Source organism: Coenobita brevimanus, chromosome 57 (genome assembly GCF_032717465.1).
Source record: "Coenobita brevimanus isolate Jiangsu-jjx chromosome 57, ASM3271746v2, whole genome shotgun sequence".
Classification (NCBI taxonomy): domain Eukaryota; kingdom Metazoa; phylum Arthropoda; class Malacostraca; order Decapoda; family Coenobitidae; genus Coenobita; species Coenobita brevimanus.
In genome coordinates this window covers 28,535,763-28,555,116 of record NC_137010.1, presented here as the reverse complement: position 1 = coordinate 28,555,116, position 19,354 = coordinate 28,535,763, and the positions used below count along the sequence as shown (strand labels likewise).

General features: G+C 40.8%; 1 protein-coding gene and 2 non-coding genes across 3 annotated transcripts in view; 1 reads left to right on the top strand and 2 right to left on the bottom strand.

The window, feature by feature from the left end:
• Positions 1 to 19,354, bottom strand: part of LOC145401949 (uncharacterized) — a 111,483-nt gene that overhangs the window by 66,901 nt on the left and 25,228 nt on the right. The window lies entirely within an intron of this gene.
• On the bottom strand, positions 9,666 to 9,784 carry LOC145402511 (5S ribosomal RNA). Its single transcript, XR_013897805.1, has one exon. It is a non-coding gene; the product is annotated as a 5S ribosomal RNA (ribosomal RNA).
• Positions 9,919 to 10,037, top strand: LOC145402489 (5S ribosomal RNA). The gene has a single exon (XR_013897784.1). It is a non-coding gene; the product is annotated as a 5S ribosomal RNA (ribosomal RNA).

The window sequence follows — 19,354 nt, the reverse complement described above, 5'->3', positions numbered from 1 at the left end:
TTACCGAAGTTGATCTGAATGGTCTGGTGCTAAGATTGTAACAAGAGACGTACTCGAGCTGCAGGGACTACTGAGATAGTTGGGGTTACTGAGATTGTCGTAGGAGACCAGTCTACACCTCTGGCAACATTTTTATGTTATACAAATAATCTCCAGTTATTTTCTGGATACGAACCGCAGTATGTAACGCATGGCCGTGTCCGACCGAGTTCCCTGCCATTAGATCAGCAGATGTTACACTGTTGCATAAAAAAGTATGTGCGTATGACTTACTCCTTCACTCAGACCATAATACTTGCTAGCTCCACACGGGTTTAATCAGCAGAGACGTTCCGAGACGGAGTTAGCGGTTAGGTGTCGTATGGCCTTCAGTACGTTATTCTGAAGCTGAAAACAATGATCAGGAGGCAGAAATAATCCAAAGTAACACGTCATTGGAGTGAAAAGGTTAATATTCTGGGACTGTAACGCAAAGTATTACCTATTTCGACTCCTCCTCCCCCCACTCACTCAAGCTCGTGCTCTCTTTGATGTTCGTGCCTGTCCCTGCAGTGGCCTATGCGTGTAACCTTATGTCCTGGCCAGCTCACTCAGTCACCCGACACAAACTGATAGCGTAACGACATAAACAATACAACAATATACTCGTTAGTATATTACAACACTGTTACTGCTGCTACTTCTTATATTACTACAACAAAAACAACAGCTACTATTACTACAACCACCACCACCACCACTACTAGTACCACTATTACTGATTATATATATATATATATATATATATATATATATATATATATATATATATATATATATATATATATATATATATATATATATATATATATATATATATATATATATATATATATCACCTTGTACCCGAAAAAATACAATATCACTACAACTACTACTATTATTATTATCAGTACTACTACTAGTATTAATACTAAAATGAAATGCAAACCAGTACGAGGAGGTATCACCTGAATACTTCTGGAACTACATATACATGCATTTCCTTCCCCTTCATATCCTTTACTTTCCAGGTTCTATCCCACAGGCTAACCTTCCACAACTCGTGCCACAAAAACCTGTACGCTTGAGTTAGGCCGCCTGGATCATAAGAGGTGCAGTTGTCAGGTGCATCTTTTTGCAAATTTAACACCTTTAATTCCGTTATCCTTAATTCTTTAGCTTCCTCAACACCTATACCCGGCTTTACCACACTCACTCACTATGGGTATTTATCTCGTGGGTCTGGAGGCTTCTTAATACCTCCTCCTTAACGATTTATTCCTATCCAGTCTCTCGTTTCAATGCACACGCTCATCTACCCTCCGATCAACAGATTTCCTTACTCCTCGGTCTCCGAACACCACAATATGTCTTACCCGATACAAACCTACTGTATGGAAACTGAACTCACTCAAATTTACCCAATGCTTAACCTCATCATGACGAGGATTCTCATTTACTTCACTGGATATCCCAAGACCGTTTCATTAGACTTAAGGGATACTCAGCAAACTGAAGGGATTAGTTCAGCCTTTCACTAAACTGTTCACTACAATGGCGCTCCCCTGAAGTTAATGCAATCCACTGGTAACAGCAAGAATGAAATAAAGAAGACGTATAAAGGCACACACGGTTCATTCTGTTGCATCCTAAACGTCCATATATCGTTTTCTCAAGGCCACTCGCCATATCAAGCTATTTCTCGCTCCACCACGCCTCCCCCACACAATGTCATTACACAGGCAGCTACATCGTCTTAGTCTCAGCCACTCACTTTCTCTCCTTGCTTTGCCATCCTGTTCTCAATAATATATAATGAGAAGCTAAGTTTTTTTTTTTTTTTTAATATACAGTATCTATTTATCTATCTATCTATATAAGCAGGACCACAAAAAAAGTCCGGATCAGTGTAGCCTGTGTATCTATGCAACTACAAATTCTCTCTCTCTCTCTCTCTCTCTCTCTCTCTCTCACACAATTTCACCACACATTTTCCTCCACTTATAATCCCATCCATACTGTTTTCTGTTGCTCTTGAACAAATTATCATGTTGGCAACTATGGTGGTGATGGTGATAGTTGTGGGAAATAGTAGTGATAGTTGTGGTGGCGACGGTAGTTTAGTAGGGGTGTGTAGTGGCAATGTTGGTGTCGTAGTTGCGATAGTAATGCTGGTAGCGCTAGAAGTACTTTCGGAAGTTGTGGTAGTAATGTTGGTAGTTGTGGTGGCAATAGTTGTGATGGTGGTAGTTGTGGTAGTAATGTTGGTGGTTGTGGTGGCAACAGCTGTGATACTGGTAGTTGTGGTAATACTGTTGGTGGTTGTGGTGGCAATAGTTGTGGTAGTAATGCTGGAAGTTGTGGTAGTAATGCTGGTAGTTGTGGTGGCAGTAGTTGTGATGATGGCAGTTGTGGTAGTAATGTTGGTAGTTGTGGTGGTGGTAGTTGTGATAGCAATATTGGTACTTGTGGTGGCAGTAGTTGTGGTGGCAGTAGTTGTGGTGGCAGCAGTTGTGGTGGCAGCAGTTGTGATGGTGGTAGTGGTAGTAATGCTGGCAGTTGTGGTAGCAATGTTGGTAGCTGTGGTGGCAGTTTTGATGGTGGTAGTTGTGGTAGTAATGTTGGTAGTTGTGGTGGCAGTAGCTGTGATGGTGGTAGTTGTGGTAGTAATGTTGGCAGTTGTAGCAGTAGTTGTGATGGTGGTAGCTGTGGTAGTAATGTTGGTAGTTGTGGTAGTAATGTTGGTAGCTGTGGTGGCAACAGTTGTAATGGTGGTATTTGTGGTAGTAATGTTGGTAGCTGTAATGGTGGTAGTTGTGGTGGCAATAGTTGTGATGGTAGCTGTGGCAGTAATGTTGGTAGTTGTGGTGGCAGTAGTTGTGATAGTGGTAGCTGTGGTAGTAATGTTGGCAGTTGTGGTGGCAACAGTTGTGATGGTGGTATTTGTGGCAGTAATGTTGGTGGCTGTAATGGTGGTAGTTGTGGTGGCAATAGTTGTGATGGTGGTAGTTGTAGTAATGTTGGTAGTTGTGGTGGTAGTAGTTGTGATGGTGGTACTTGTGGTAGTAATGGTGGTAGTTGTGGTGGCAACAGTTGTGATGGTAGTTGTGGCAGTAATGTTGGTAGTTGTGATGGTGGTAGCAGTGTTGGCAGTAGTTGCTGTAATGGTGGCAGTAGTTGTGGTAGTAATGTTGGTAGTTGTGGTGGCAGTAGTTGTGATGGTGGTAGTTGTAGTAATGTTGGTAGTTGTGGTGGTAGTAGTTGTGATGGTGGTACTTGTGGTAGTAATGGTGGTAGTTGTGGTGGCAACAGTTGTGATGGTAGTTGTGGTAGTAATGTTGGTAGTTGTGATGGCAGTAGTTGTGATGGTGGTAGTTGTGGTAGTAATCTTGGTAGTTGTGGTGGCAGTAGTTGTGATGGTGGTAGTTGTGGTAGTAATCTTGGTAGTTGTGGTGGCAGTAGTTGTGATGGTGGTAGTAATGGTGGTAGTTTCTCCTGGCATCCATCCAAGGCACCTGGTTTGGAGGGCTTGGTGTGTGCGTCTCTCTCTCACTTTCTTTTATCTCATTCTCTCTCCTTGATGGTGTACTAGCTTTACAAAATTCTTCTCCCCATCCCTTGTTCCTTACTTCTCCATTCCTCCCTCGCTCCGCCCCCCCTCTCTCTCTCGCTATCTCTATCTCTCTCCGTCCACGTTCTCTATATTTGCTCTCCTCTCTATCTCTTTCTCCCTTTCTCTCCATCTATCTTTTCTCCAGCCTCTCAATTTATCCCCAATTTATTTTTCACTTTTTTTTTAAAAATCTACCGTCCTGTTTTCTCTCTCACTACTTTGTCTCCTCATCCATTTGCCTCTAGTTCTTCCCTCCATCTTCCATTCTCTCTCTCTCTCTCTCTCTCTCTCTCTCTCTCTCTCTCTCCAGGTTTCACTATGGGAGAAAGTTCCTACCCCAACTGGTCTGAAGGAGGGAGGGTGGAGGGAGGGAGGGAGATATAATAAGATGAAGGAATGAAAAATGAAGGAAGGAAGGAAGCAAGGAAAACAGGATGAATGACAATACAAAGGAAGGAGGAACAGGAAGGAAGGATCGAGGGAAGATACAAGAATAAGCAAAAGGAGGGAAGGTGAGAAGGAAGGAAGGAAGGAAAGAAGCAGGGAAGAAAGAAGAACAGGCAAAGAAAGGAAGGAAAGAAGGAAGGAGGGAAAGAGAGTAGGTTGGAAGGAAGGAAGGAAGGAGGGAAAGAGAGAAGGAAGGAAGGAAGGAAGGAAGGAAAGGACAAAGGAAGGAAGGAAGGAAGGCAGGAGCAAAGGAAGAACGGACGGATTGAAAGAAAATGGGGTAAGGAAGAATGAAGGAAGGTCAGTAAGAAAGAAATGGAAAACGAAGAAAACCAGGAAGTATAAAAGCCTGAGGAAGTACGGAAGACAGAAATGACAGACACACGGATAGATACAGATAGACAGGCAGATAGATAAACATAAAGAAAGATAGATAAATACAAAAAAGAAATATGAAGCGCAGAAGAAATTGAGAAAAACATAAAGAACAGAAGGAAGGAAAGAGTGAATAAAAAAATGAATGAATATAAGAAAATAAAAAGAAAGTGTGCAAATAAAGATAGGTCAATGAAGGATGAAAAACGGATATGGACGAGAAAAGAAAGCAAGAGAAAGAAGGATAGAAGTCGCTCAGCCACATTCCTAAGCCTTGCATCTGATTAAATAGGCACTGTGAGAGAGAGAGAGAGACAGAGAGAGAGAGAGAGAGAGAGAGAGAGAGAGAGAGAGAGAGAGAGAGAGAGAGAGAGAGAGAGAGAGAGAGAGAGAGTTGGAGTGATGGTAGGAAGAAGTAAAGAGAAGAAGAGGCAGGAAGGGAAAAGAGAAGAGTGACAGAACGACAGGGATGGTAAAAAAGAGTAAAAATAATAATAATAATAATAATAATAATAATAAACGAACTCCTTACTTTTATTCTTCCATTCCTCCCTCTATCTTTTCTCCTCAAATATCAATTCTCTCTCCTTCTCGCATTCCTTCGTTTCCCCTTCTCTTTCATCCCTTGCTTCTCTTGCCCTCCTCTCCTTCCTTCTCTCCCCCCTCCCCCCCCGCCTTTCACTAACTTTCTTTATTGTGTGGAAAGAGGGGCGGGGTTACGGGGGGAGGGAGGCAGGAATGTGTGAATGGAAAAGAACAGGTGCAAATAACAATAATCCTCGCCCTTTTCCCAGCCTCAAGATGGGCAAGATGTTAATAATAATAATAATAATAATAATAATAAATACCACTACTACTACTACTAATAATAATAATGGCACTACAACCCCTTAACTCTGATGGCTTTTTAACTTAGCTACTGCCAGATAATTTTACACATCTAAGCTGGAATTTCTTGTAATATGTGGATTAGTGGAGTAAATTTATTCAGTTCTTCCCTCCTACACATCTCCCCTGAGCTAAAAGAGGTCAGGAAACGGCTGCAAAATACAAAAGGCGTCATGGGAAGCAAGAGGCTGAATCTATAATACTGTATTTTTCTTATATCTAACCTTTCAGTAAAAAAAAAAAAAATAATAATAATAAATAAATTGTCTTCATCTGAGTAAAATCGTCTGGTGATAACAGGTGTGGAAAAAACAAGACGTCATGGTGTTCAAAGGGTTAAAACACACACACACACACACACACACACACACACACACACACACACACACATCTTGACCTCCGACCTTACAGCAGGCTGAGTAGGAAAAAGAAAGTTCAAGGAAATGACAGAAGCATCACTACCAAATAATGTAAAATAAAAAGAAAAAAAGTAAAAGGAAGAAAAATATTAACAACATAAAATTATTCTGTTGACCTGAGACTACCTGAAATGCGACACCCCAGTGAAGCGGAGGTTTAAATTACTCATCTACACTCCACATCCTCCTTTCGGGGGATGGGGAGGTAGGTGAGGGACGTTTGTATAGCCAGGTAATTGAGTCGCCAGGTTATCAGCGCTACCACATGACAGCGTCCCTCTCCTGCACCATAATAAACAAGGACAGTAACATAAAGAAAAAGTACAGTGGCATTTAAAGGTGGTAAGTAGACTGAAGCAAAGGTAAGGTAAAGAAAAAGAAAGAAAAAAAGTACACAAATCAGACAAATAAAAGCAGTGGGATGGTACAACGACAGTAATAGTACAAGAAACACTGACATTATATATACAGGAAAAAAGAGACGACAAAAAGAAAGACTTGAAGGTGAGAGAAATCCCTAGGCCTACATTCCATCCTCCTTTCTCAACCAGTACTGCCAACATACAATCCTACACTCCCAATCCAACAACAATCGATCGCCAGAAATCGGATCCTACAAAGATAAGGATAACATCTAAATAATAATAATAATAATAACAATAATAATAATAATACATAATTTTGTGTTTCCGACTCTGGGCAAAGGTTTCAGGGCCTATCCCAAGGCCCAGTAGTCCTCCTGCACACCTCCACATGTCTCCACTTCGGCGCTAATACTCACCGTCCATAATGAATACAGGCAAGGGCTGTCTCATACAGGACTGGTGTACTGGTATTAGCCGAGGGATTTTATGATATACATTATTTGGTAGTGATGCTTCTATTATTTCCTTGAACTTTCTTTTTCCTACTTAGCCAACTGTAAGGTCGGAGGTCAAGATGTGTGTGTGTGTGTGTGTGTGTGTGTGTGTGTGTGTGTGTGTGTGTGTGTGTGTGTGTGTGTGTGTGTGTGTGTGTGTGTGTGTGTGTGTGTGTGTGTGTGTGTTAACCCCCTGAACACCAGGACGTCTTTTGTTTTCCACACTTATCACCAGAAGATTTTGCTCACATGAAGAGACAATTTTTAGTTTTTACTGGAAGATTAGATATAAGAAAGCATTATGATGATGGTGGTGGTGATGATGATGATGATGATAAAAAAAAATAATAATAATAAGAAGAAATAAAATCCTTACATATATCAAACAAAAAGTTACAATTCTAACAGGATCCTCTTCCAAAAACTGATCCAATCCTACATAAAGGGGTTCCAAGCCTACACGGACGAGCTCACACACTATAAAAGTTTTCTAATCCTAAACAAGTACAACTCTACATGAAGGGGTTCCAATCCTACAAAAAAAAATAATAATAATAATAATAAAAAAAATAAAAGGTTCGAATCTGAGTGTGGAGGGACTTTCACCAGGAGACACCAACGACGTCCCGCACCACCTTCACACCAGCCAGGGTATTGACATCAGGAGTGGAGAGAGGAAGGCTGTGATGGAGGGATAAGTGGACTGATGGATGGATAAGTTGATGGGTGAATGGATGAGTTGATGTATGGATGGACAGACGAGTGGATGGAAAGTTTGATAAAAAGACATAAATAGAGGGACCGAGCCACAGATGAATGGATAGGCTGACCATACTGATGGATGGATTGGTAAATATACATACAGACATTTATGAAGAGAAACACAGAGATGTAGATATGTAGTGAGAGGCAGATAAAGTGGCACACGATGATGATAAAGACAGAGACGTAAACACAGTAAACACACCTACGAACATTAACAAATAGATAAACGCCTAAGAATACAGAATGATGCACAACGTAAATCTGTCTGAAATACTATTGGCACAGGATATATTTGACATCTTGTCCTCAGTGAACTTTCTCTCTCATGCTGATGGAATGCACATTTAAACACTAAAAAATCATATTTTATAATAATTATTTACAGAAACTTAGGTGAACTATATTAACCAACAGAAATAAATAAAAAATTGGTATTGCGATATAAAAAATCAAAAAAATTATTTGAAAAAAATAAATCAAACTTTTGGAAGACTAAGAAAGATATCTAGATTGTTTTTATTATTTCAAGAGCATTCCAGTATCTTATCATTTCTATTTCGGCATTCTAAAAAAAGTTTGTAAATATCTAGAACTATTCTCTCTCTCTCTCTCTCTCTCTCTCTCTCTCTCAATACGTGACCTTTTTAGCAATGCAGCAGGAAATATCTAGGCTGCCTTTTTCTTTTACAACGTTCTTACCTCATCTGGCTTTCATTAAAACTTTGTCTTCGATTTTTTTTTTTTCCTGAAGGAGGAAGGGGAGGTTAAAACAAAAAGAAAGAAGAGGAAAAAAATGCTAGAGAGAGAGAGAGAGAGAGAGAGAGAGAGAGAGAGAGAGAGAGAGAGGAAAATGAAACCAAGATATGACAAGATGAAAATAGTTAAAAACGAAAAGAAATGCTTAACAAGACGATAATGCAGGAGAAAAGAGATGTAAATACTGAATGGAAAATGGAAAATACAACAAATGGAAGAGATAGAACTCAAAAATAAAAGATAACTAAAGACACATAAAATTTATGTAAGCATTTAAAAGCTGAGAATTCTAAGATTCACGACAGAAGCAGAAAAAAAGCAAAGATGATGCAAATGATGAAAAGAGATATTAAGTAAGCAGTAAAAAAAAAAAAACAATAATGGTTCGAAACAAAAGCAACCTGATTAAAAAAAAACAGGCTTCGGTTGAACATGAACAAGTATGAATAAATATACAATTAAAATAGGTGTAAAACTTGTTGCCATAAGATCGTTACGCAAAATATTTTAATTTCATTTAAAATATCTTTATGGATATTGGAAAACAAGTTCATAATATTTTACTGTAGCTAAGAATGTTACTCAAGTATCGGTATCATACTGTATATCAGAATCAAGTATAAAATTACATTCGAAAGGTGATCGATATTACTTCCATCTGTCACACACTACAATTCAAATCTTGCTCAAATTACAAGGGTGGTTGGTAATATTCCTATCTCCGCCAGGGAGCGATCAGTTGGTTTAGTGGGTTTGAGAGTACGTTACAGGTCGAAAGGTCCAGCGTTTCAGTCCATCCAAGCGTCATCACAAGATCTATAAGCCCATCCAAGCGTCATCACAAGATCTATACGCCAGACCCAGACCTACTGGCTGATGTCAGGAAGAGCACTGCGTCGCAAATACTTCTAATGCTACATACTTCAACTAATCCTCTAAACAAGGGCAATGCCTTAGCCCAGTGGCTCTCAAATCTTTTCCGACATGATACCCCCAAGTTCAACTGCAGGAGTAAGTCAACGTGATACCCCTCCCCCAAATATTACTACTACTTTCACTTTCCTGTAAAGAGAGAATGGCTATGAACGGCTGAGCCAATGTGCTGTCAACTGCTGTGTAGTTGCCAGTTTGTCGTCGTTAACATACACAAAATTGTTGCTGTTGTTGTTGTTTTTATTGCCTTTCTGGAAATACTCCCTGGAAGTATGGAGACCCTAAAAACATATGCCTTAGTCCATTAGGAGGGCAATGCGTGGGATATACACTGTGTCGTAATTAATGTCCTTTGATATACACAGGATGTATAAACCAATATACAATCCACGACTCCTTGCTCCCTCCTGGGATTCCCCTGACATGGGACTGACATGGGTCAGTCGTTTTTCATAAACTAATTCAAAATATCTTTTCATTCATTCATTGTCAGACGCCATGTATCCCAAACGGGGTGGCCAAGGGCTTAGAGTTAATTGTTTTACAGGGAGGGGCACTAATCCTCCACCAACCCCACTTGACGTAGGGATGCCAACAGCATCTGGTGTTCCCAGGCGGTCACCCATCCAAGTACTAACCAGACCCAACGTTGCTTAACTTCGCTGATCGGACGGGAAGTGGTGTACTCAACGTCGTATGGCCGTTGGCTAACCCACAAGGAGCTGGGGGTAGAACTCGAGACACATTTATTTGTGTGCCAGGTCGTTCCAAAGAAACAAGCGAAACGACCTGGCACACAAATAAACGTGTCTCGAGTTCTACCCCCAGCTCCTTGTGGGTTAGCCAACGGCCATACCACGTTGCGTACACCACTTCCCGTCCGATCAGCGAAGTTAAGCAACGTTGGGTCTGGTTAGTACTTGGATGGGTGACCGCCTGGGAACACCAGATGCTGTTGGCATCCCTACGTCAAGTGGGGTTGGTGGAGGATTAGTGCCCCTCCCTGTAAAACAATATATCAAAATATCTTGTGTTAACATAATGCATGAAAATTTGAAATATTTAACTATATAAATGGAAATAACTCAAAATATGTTGCTTCAGTACCGACAATGGACATGAATGTTCAGTGGCAATTGGCAGACCTATGGAGACACAGGGTGAGGTCTTATGTCAAAGCCTCTGGGTAAAGGGAATAAGCGGAGATGCTACAAAAGATCGAGAAGTGTAGAGAACAACCACCAGGTGGCCATAGCCAAGGCCAATAAGAGTACCGTAAACCAAGATAATTTATACCCATCGGCAGTAATTATATATATATATATATATATATATATATATATATATATATATATATATATATATATATATATATATATATATATATATATATATATATATCTGGTTCAAAGCATTTGTCATGCAAGTTTATACCAACCAGCAGTAGCTAAGATAAAAAAAAATCATCTGGTTCAAAACATCTGCTATGCACCCGATACACAAAGAAATTCAATTCTAGGCCAGAATTCATGCTGCATATTGGAATCTAGTTCAAAACAACTTGCCGTATCACCCTCTAGTAATCTCTATAATACAATGTTTTTCCCAAGGTATCCAATACCCTCCCCCCAAGTATCCTCAACATCCAACCCCCCACCAACCCCCTCACCCAATCAGAAAGTAGAGAAAGTTGGCTGTCTCGCCCACTTATATATAAATAGATAGACAGATAGATAGATAGACATAGATATGTATGTATGTATATATATAAACCAAAAAGAATAAAAAAAAGACGAATAAATGCAAACTCAATTCGGTGTCAAAACTTTCCATCATAAATTCAGCATTTACAAATCTTGAATTTCTCACAACACTTCTATCGTAAACCCAACATATCCATAAACTTTACCTCACCATATTTTCAAAACATTTTGGCTGGAACGCAGCATCTTACAGCTGGCAAACCTTACCTTGTGTGTGTGTGTGTGTGTGTGTGTGTGTGTGTGTGTGTGTGTGTGTGTGTGTGTGTGTGTGTGTGTGTGTGTGTGTGTGTGTGTGTGTGTTAGAGTGAGAGAGAGAGAGAGAGAGAGAGAGAGAGAGAGAGAACAAGTGACGAAAACAATCTTACATACCTTAGCAGCGAAGGGGGAAAAAACAGCGAATGAAATTGAATGCAAACTTTCCATCATAAATCTCCATGAACGGCAAGACTAAAGCTGGCAATATGTAACCTTGGCTGTAACTCCAGACATTATTACAGGACTGCAAATAGTATCGACGCGGTACATCGAGCAAATCGGTCACTCCTGATAGTAGGGAAATATGCCAACAACTAGTGGTAGCTTTCTAAAAAATAATACATCTTCCGGGGTAGTAAAATAGACGATATATTATGCAACGCTGGCGTAAACGCTGCTTTAAACATCGCTCGTGACGTCACCTAGCGGGACGAGATATGATTGGTCTCAAGATGGTATTCACAAGTCGAATATTAGTCAGTCATTTTAAAAAGAACCAATTTTTTAAATGAACACTAGAAATATTAATAAATGTTAATATTACCCATGACACTACACTTTTTATACGAATGAGCAAAAGGAAATAATAAAAATCAGCTAAAGTAAGTGACAGTATGGTGGCTCTACGAACATAAATTTTAAAAAAGTATCAATAAAGTTTAACATTGTGTACGAACAGGATACCACATACATTAAATCAAACGGCAGAGGAAAATATTGAAATCAGCGCCCAAGCAGTGAAAGTACGTTAGAACTAGAAATCTGGAGTGGTCAGGCACGGAACTTTATGAGTGGAAAACGAACTACTGTGAAACCAAGCCTTCTGCCAAACCCTCCAGCGCTCACAGAAATGCAAGTGTTCGCTCAAAGAGAAACTGCAGAGAGAGAGAGAGAGAGAGAGAGAGAGAGAGAGAGAGAGAGCAGGTAGAAGTGTGAAAAGTACAGATCCCACAGATCCATTTTAGTGGAGTGGAAAGCAAGCTAATGGACCTCCAATGTTTGCTTACGGTGACTCAGTGGTAATTTTATCACCACCACCACCACCACCAACACAACCACACCACTGCCACAACCAACAACACAACCACACCACTGCCACAACCAACAACACAACCACACCACTGCCACCACCAACAGCACAACCACACCACTGCCACAACCAACAACACAACCACACCACCAATAACAACCACACCACCACCACAACCAACAGCACAACCACATCGCCACAACCAACAACAAAACCATACCACCACCACCACCACCAATACAACCACACCACCAATAACACAACCACACCACCACCACAACCAACAGCACAACCACATCGCCACAACCAACAACACAACCACACCACCACCACCACCACCACCAATACAACCACCATCACCTAAACAACAAGGGATCAAGTTAATAATCCTAAAACGTAAAACAAATAAATGAATAACAAAGAGGCATAATCACTTATGCTTATATATCATGAATATAATACCGTAACGTGGGTGTAAATCTGGCCCTTCGCATAGTAACATGCTGCTGCTATTACCACACCGCGTAGGCCTACATCAGTAAAGTATTTCCAGAAACCTTTGTGACGGGACCCCCCCCCCTCCGCAATCTTCCTAATCTCAGGTAGGAAACAATGTGTGGATTTCTTCCGTATATCAGGGGCTTGCCATCAGCAACATACACACACATTGTACTTTATCCTGATTATTTATTCCACATGCTTTTCTTTTTCTTCAGTTTTAAAAGCCTGTTTATGGGATACACGTTAACTTTTTATGCCAAAGGGCTTGACTTTAATTCACTGCTACCATCAAACGATTTTCTGCAACTTAAAAATGTTCCATAATAGTGCTGGAGCTATACACGGCTATATCTGACTCACCCTCCCAGTGCCAATGGTGTCCCCTGAACTGGATCAAAGCGTCAGTTTGCAGTTAGGGTACTGTATATAAATCATGACATCATCGTAGTGAAAGGGCTAACTATTATTTGCTGCTCCTGTCAAAGTAGTGTACATCCGTTCCTGAGGTAATAATATACGCTCGTGTCTGGGTGAAACAGGCTCCCACCCCCTCCCCCAACGAGATCCCGACATCTTGGCTACGCCCTTCTATGAATGACCTCGCTCGACTGACAACCACCCTTATAACAAGAGCAACAACAACAAAATACAAAATATAAAAGCAATATCAAAGAAAAAATAGAGCATGACTCTGACTTGGTATAATATGACCTCCAGTCTTTTAACGGCCATGTGTCCAGGCATTTCGAAGTAAATCGACCTTGAGTTTGACTTTATAATAGTTTTGCTGGTAATGGACAAATTCTGTAGGCTCACAACCTTGGCTTCTTTGTTAAAAAAAAAATAAATAAAATAAAATAAAACAAAAATGTAATATATATGACATATGTACAGGTAAACGTCTAACTAAAACTTCATATGTATACAATAAAACATTTTTAGAAACTGGTAAAACATAAAGATGACACCAAATTCTGCAGGCCCTAAGGAAATGACCGACTGAAGAAACCCGGTCTGAGGGCGTAGCATTACAGGTCATTGCCATCATCAATAAGTTAAGGCATAAGCTGGCCACTGGGCCAAACGTGATTCATACCAAGGTCAGAGACAGCTGTAACACACGGACCCTACTACAAAATTATAAGCCATTCAATACCCATATATAAAGCTTTGGCATACTAATCATTTTACCTTGATTACCACGAGACAATATTTTTCGCTACGAAGGACCTCCTACAGTGATGGAATTAATGACAGCTATAACTATTCCTATTCGAAGTTTCTCCTAAGATGGTCAAAGTAGTCTGAAGAAAACAAATACAGAAATTCGTCATCATATCGAAGAGGGCTAATGAAGGTAAACAAACTGACCACTGGCCCAGCGGTGATTCAATTCAAGGTCAGAGGTAACACACAAACCCTATTACAACACCACAATACGCCACTGACCTACGCAAACTTGCGTACAATGGCAAAAACTTATGTACTTTCACTCAAACGACAAGCGGGCCCCTGGAAAATGTATGGGAGATGACGGTTGGGATATGAGTAATTTGACGTAATGGTGTGCCGCATATTATCTCGTCTTCTCTCCTAAAAATGTAGTCCAATGTAAATGTCACGGCAACAAACAAACGGTTTTGTTTACAATAACGTTCCAGCGGTTTACTGGCAACTGATGGAATGGCACAAATAGTATACTGTCAACGGTTTCATGGGAACTGCTGATAGGACAATATGGCAACAAATTTCCGAGGTATACTAACAACGGTTCCAATGTCTACATCAGACACCAACGGTATTCCAGCAACGGGAAAAAAAAAGAAAAAAAAAAAAAGAAAAAAGCTAAGGGGCAACGAACCTCAATGGCATTGTGGCAAGTTCCAAAGGCTATAATGACAATGATCTTGAGCGGTATTCACACAACGGTTCAGTCTTGTGGTAACGGCTACATAACAAGAATTATCCATGTTATCTTGGCAACGAACTTCAACGGTATTCTGGCAACGGTTCCAACGGTCTTCTGACAAAGGTTCCCCACAGCTGCCACACAGCACCACCATCGCGCTGACATGTGGTTCCCGAACCACTGTAACGCGATCTGTGGCCCTTTTATCTGGGATTTATTTATATCGTAACTCGCTATTGTCGGCCAGAATAATATGATGGAAAAAATAAGATTAGGGTTTTTGTTAAATCTGTAGGCGATGCGTAACTTTCTCCTCTATTGTTCGCGATGGAGTGTGGGAGTCTGTTATCGAGTTACTTTATCATTTTTTTTTTCTTTTAAATCCTCAGTTATTGTTCATTTCATCATCATGTTAACTGTATTCCCTACAAACACATTTGGGGTGGACTGAAACCCAGAACAGGGAAGGGCTGAACTGTGAGTGACGAGATGTACAGTATGGTTCATTTCACTGGTTATTCTCTCCGACAGGGAGAGTATGTTTTCACTCCTGTTTGTTTGTCAGTTTGTTAGTTTTTGTTAATAGGATTGCTCAAAAACTAAAGGAGATATCTTAACCAAATCTGGTGGGTATATAGCCCGTGTCCCAGGAAACAATTGATAAAAATTTTGGGACCCATGTTTGTTAGTCTGTCTGTTAGCAGGACTGCTCAAAAACTATAGGAGAGATTTGGACCAAATTTAGTGCCCAGGTAACCCATGCCCTAAGGAACAACTGATTAACTTTTGGGACCGATCTGGATCGCATTACAGATTCTGGATCCGGAAAACACTTTTTGCGAAACCCTAATCAGAGAAGAGAAAACCTAACCCATTATGAAGAGTGGTTTGGAAACTACGTTACCCTCGTCGGATGCGCTCCACTGGGTGCCCCTCTAGTTCTGCTGATAGTTTTATGCTTGTGCTGTCTTGTACTATTTCTGTATCTCATGCAAATCATTTCATTGGTGAACAATATGATAATGATGATGATGGGGTTAGCTGGATCCACCACCACCATTATCATTATCCCACTCCTTATTCCCTCCAGAAATGACGAGGCGAGTAGGATCCAGTGAGAAAACAAAAAAGCACGGCGAGTTACTACCAGCGAAATACACCGTTTATCCATCCAGTTACCATACAGGCCATTCGAAATACCCAGCTTCATCCCAGAGACGGACCCTTAGTATAAGACCCATTCACAATACACTGTTTCACAATCTTTTCCTCCCTATGTCTTTGTTCTGAATTTCCGTCGACTCATCGTTATTCCTTCCATTCATCTCTTTCTTCCTTTCACACCTCCCTCTCTTCAGTTTTCTCCTTCTTCCTTCACCTCCCCTCTCTCCTTCCTTTCTTCCGTCTCTCCATTCCACGCCTCCTTCAGTATTATCACACAGTGCTGAGTTTGGAAGGCCGTCTAGCACCTGTTCCTTACCAACAAGTCTGTTTCTGCATAGGGCACGTCAACATTCTCTTACACGCTGTTTAAAACCTACGTACCCAATGCCGATATTAACCCCATCAACTCGAGGACGTCTTTTTCATAATATTATTGCTATTCCCGCATGATTTCATCCAGTTTAGGAGACTTGGAAAGGGGTGAGTTAGATACTGCCTTCATTAACCCTTTCCCTACCAAAGATATTTCCCACGCTGAGTATAATGTTTGCGGTGGAAAGATTAAATGAGTACGAGTTCAGACTGACGGGTTAAAGAAAGAAAATACGAGCTTTAATGCTGTACAATATATGAAAACAGCAAAAGGGGACGCTGGGGAGCCTCCTAAGATCACAAGAATACGGACCAATGAGTCAAACGGTTTTCCATGCCCAGAAAACCGTTGACTTTGGAATTTTTTTGAACGTCGGCAACCTCGGCTGTCAATGGCTGTTTGAAGTTCAGGTGATTTTTTGTGTCCTTGTGTGGCTGGTTAAAGTTTGCAACAGGTAACCTTGTCTCTCACTGGCCGACTGGAGTTCAAAAGTAAATAACCTTAACCGTCATTGGCTGTCCGTCTCAACCACTTCACTAAGATGAAGACCTTTATAATGTGTTCTTGTCCAGTGATTCTGCTTTTTTTTTTTTTTTTTTTTTTTTTTTTTCCCCCCAAGCCATATGTTCAGTGCCATGACATTTTTTTTTTTTTTTTTTTTTTTTTTTTACGTTTCAATTTAGTATGTTGCCGGCCACTTCCAATACCATACAAATTTTCTTCTGTATAATCCGCTCATGGTTGGTGTAACTCTAGCATTTTATTCCAGCTACTGCCAGACGATTTTATTCAGCTGTAAATTAGCAGAGGAGTGTTAAAACTCACCGATAACATCCTCAGTTGAAACTGCTCTAGTCCAGTTACCTTCGGACAATTTAATGCGTCTGAAAGTGAGTAGAGAAGCCTGGGTGGCACTGGTCATTTCTGGATTATTATTGTCTTTTATTGCTTGAAAAGACGCCAATGGTTTACACTTCACCTCTCTAACTACCTGACACAGTTCAGTTAAACTGTGATGCGCTGAGAGTCGTCTCTGATCTGCCTTCACTTTCTGGCCTGTTATGTCATCTTGGATCAGGCAATTTAAATTCTTGTTGGCTCTTAATCTGAAGGTGACAGTGGAAGACTCACTAGGTAATTGACGTCGATTAATATTCCTGTCCCTCACTGGCTATTTTGAATCTGAACGTTAATAACCTCCCCTGTTGCTTCATTTTCACTTAGACGGGTTGAACTATCTGAAAGCATGACTGTTTTCTAGGACGGGCACTGGTAACCTGATCACCCTGGCCACCAACTCCTGACTGGCCTGATAACGTCAATAGGTAACTTAATGTCCTTTCTGGTCACGCAGACAATATGAATCCTTAACCCCTTCGCTACGACAGCCCGTGTACTGCATTCTTGCTACACGGACACCTGGCAGCGATCACCATTTGACGCATACAGCAGGACTACCTACCTGATTTCTCTTATTCCCAGGACCGCTTCTCTTTGCAATTCGCGTCCCCAGTATGGTTCCCCCCAAACTTCAACCCACAGCAGTTCAAAGCCAACAGTCTGGTGTACGAATTTTTTCTATATACTTTTCTATTCTTATTTCACTGTGTGCGTGTGTGTGTGTGTGTGTGAGAGAGAGAGAGAGAGAGAGAGAGAGAGAGAGAGAGAGAGAGAGAGAGAGAGAGAGAGAGAGAGAGAGAGAGAGAGAGAGAGAGAGAGAGAGAGAGATGGTTTTATCCAACTTACGAAAGGCCTCACCATGTGTTGTGATAAAAAATTTCCATAAACCTTCAGACTTTCAGAAGTTTCCTGAGGGCCAGTAAATATCGTCTGGCGTTATCCCAAGCAAGATAGATTGTCTCCAGATAGATAGACTGTCCCAAGTGATTAAAGGCTGACGAGATTTTTACTTCATTTCTGCCTCCCTCAGACTATTTTTCTTCAGCTAAGGACAGGCGTCTCGCTGTGAAAGGGTTACAATTAGCATTCTCATCAGGCATTGGCCAATTAGCAACAGGCTCTTGAAAACCCGTTCCGTACTGGCCGTGACGAGCGTTGTGTTGGCCCGTACATGCCATTAGCTGCCTCAAGGTTGAACACTGTAAACACACCCACATAACTGACTCCATTGTTGCTGATGAGAATGGCTGGAATCACTGACGTTACACTGGTGTAGTGGTGGTGGTGCACTGGAGACGAGGTAATTGTGTTGGCGGCGGTGGTGATGTAATGGTGGGGAGAAAGAGAGTGTGTGTGTGTGCATATATATATATATATATATATATATATATATATATATATATATATATATATATATATATATATATATACCGGTATATATACTCGTATATATAAGCAAAGAAAATGACAAAGGGGGAAGAGGGTGAGATAAATAGAGACAGACATACAGACAGAGTGAGTGACAGATGGTGCGTGAAAGGAAGTTGTGACAAACAAGTGTAACATTATGAAACGCTCAGGGCTGAAGGGAGGGTGACGTGAAGATGGACAAAGGGACGGATGGAAGGCAGAAGGAAAATAGGAAGAGAATGTAAGAAATAACTGAAAGAACATACGCAGAAATAATGTGAAGCTTGGGATGATAAAAAGAAAAAATGCCACAAGAGGGAGAAATAATGATACTAATAAACTAGAAAACAGAAGAGGAAAAACGGAAGGACAACTAAAGAGAAATTAATACGAATGAACGAATGACAAGAGAATAGGAAAGTAACGAGGGAAAGAAAAATGAAAATAAAATGAGAAACGAATAGCCGAAAGAAAAAGGGGAAAGAGAGAGAGAGAGAGAGAGAGAGAGAGAGAGAGAGAGAGAGAGAGAGAGAGAGAGAGAGAGAGAGAGAGAGAGGGGGGAGGGGGAGGGAAAATTATTGCAATGAATGGAGGCCTGGGAAATCCTCTCGCTTCCTTCCTGCTTTCCTTTCCTTTACTCATTCAGACCTTTCCCTTTTTTTCTCGTGACTTCCTGGTTTCTCTCTCTCTCTTTAGTGTCGTTCTCCCACAAGTCTTTGAGAGAGAGAGAGAGAGAGAGAGAGAGAGAGAGTCCAGTTTTACATAAGTAATATATAGACTTTTAGCAATACAGTAACTGGTAATGTCTATCAATCCATCCGTCCCTGTTCCATCTACCCCCCCACCCCACAACACACCATCCTCCCTACTATACTCTCACACACATTCGTCGCCCTACCTCTTCCCTTCCCTAAAAATGTCGTCCCTACTCAGCAAGGCCTCCCTTATCCCACCACACACCACCCTCCATCAT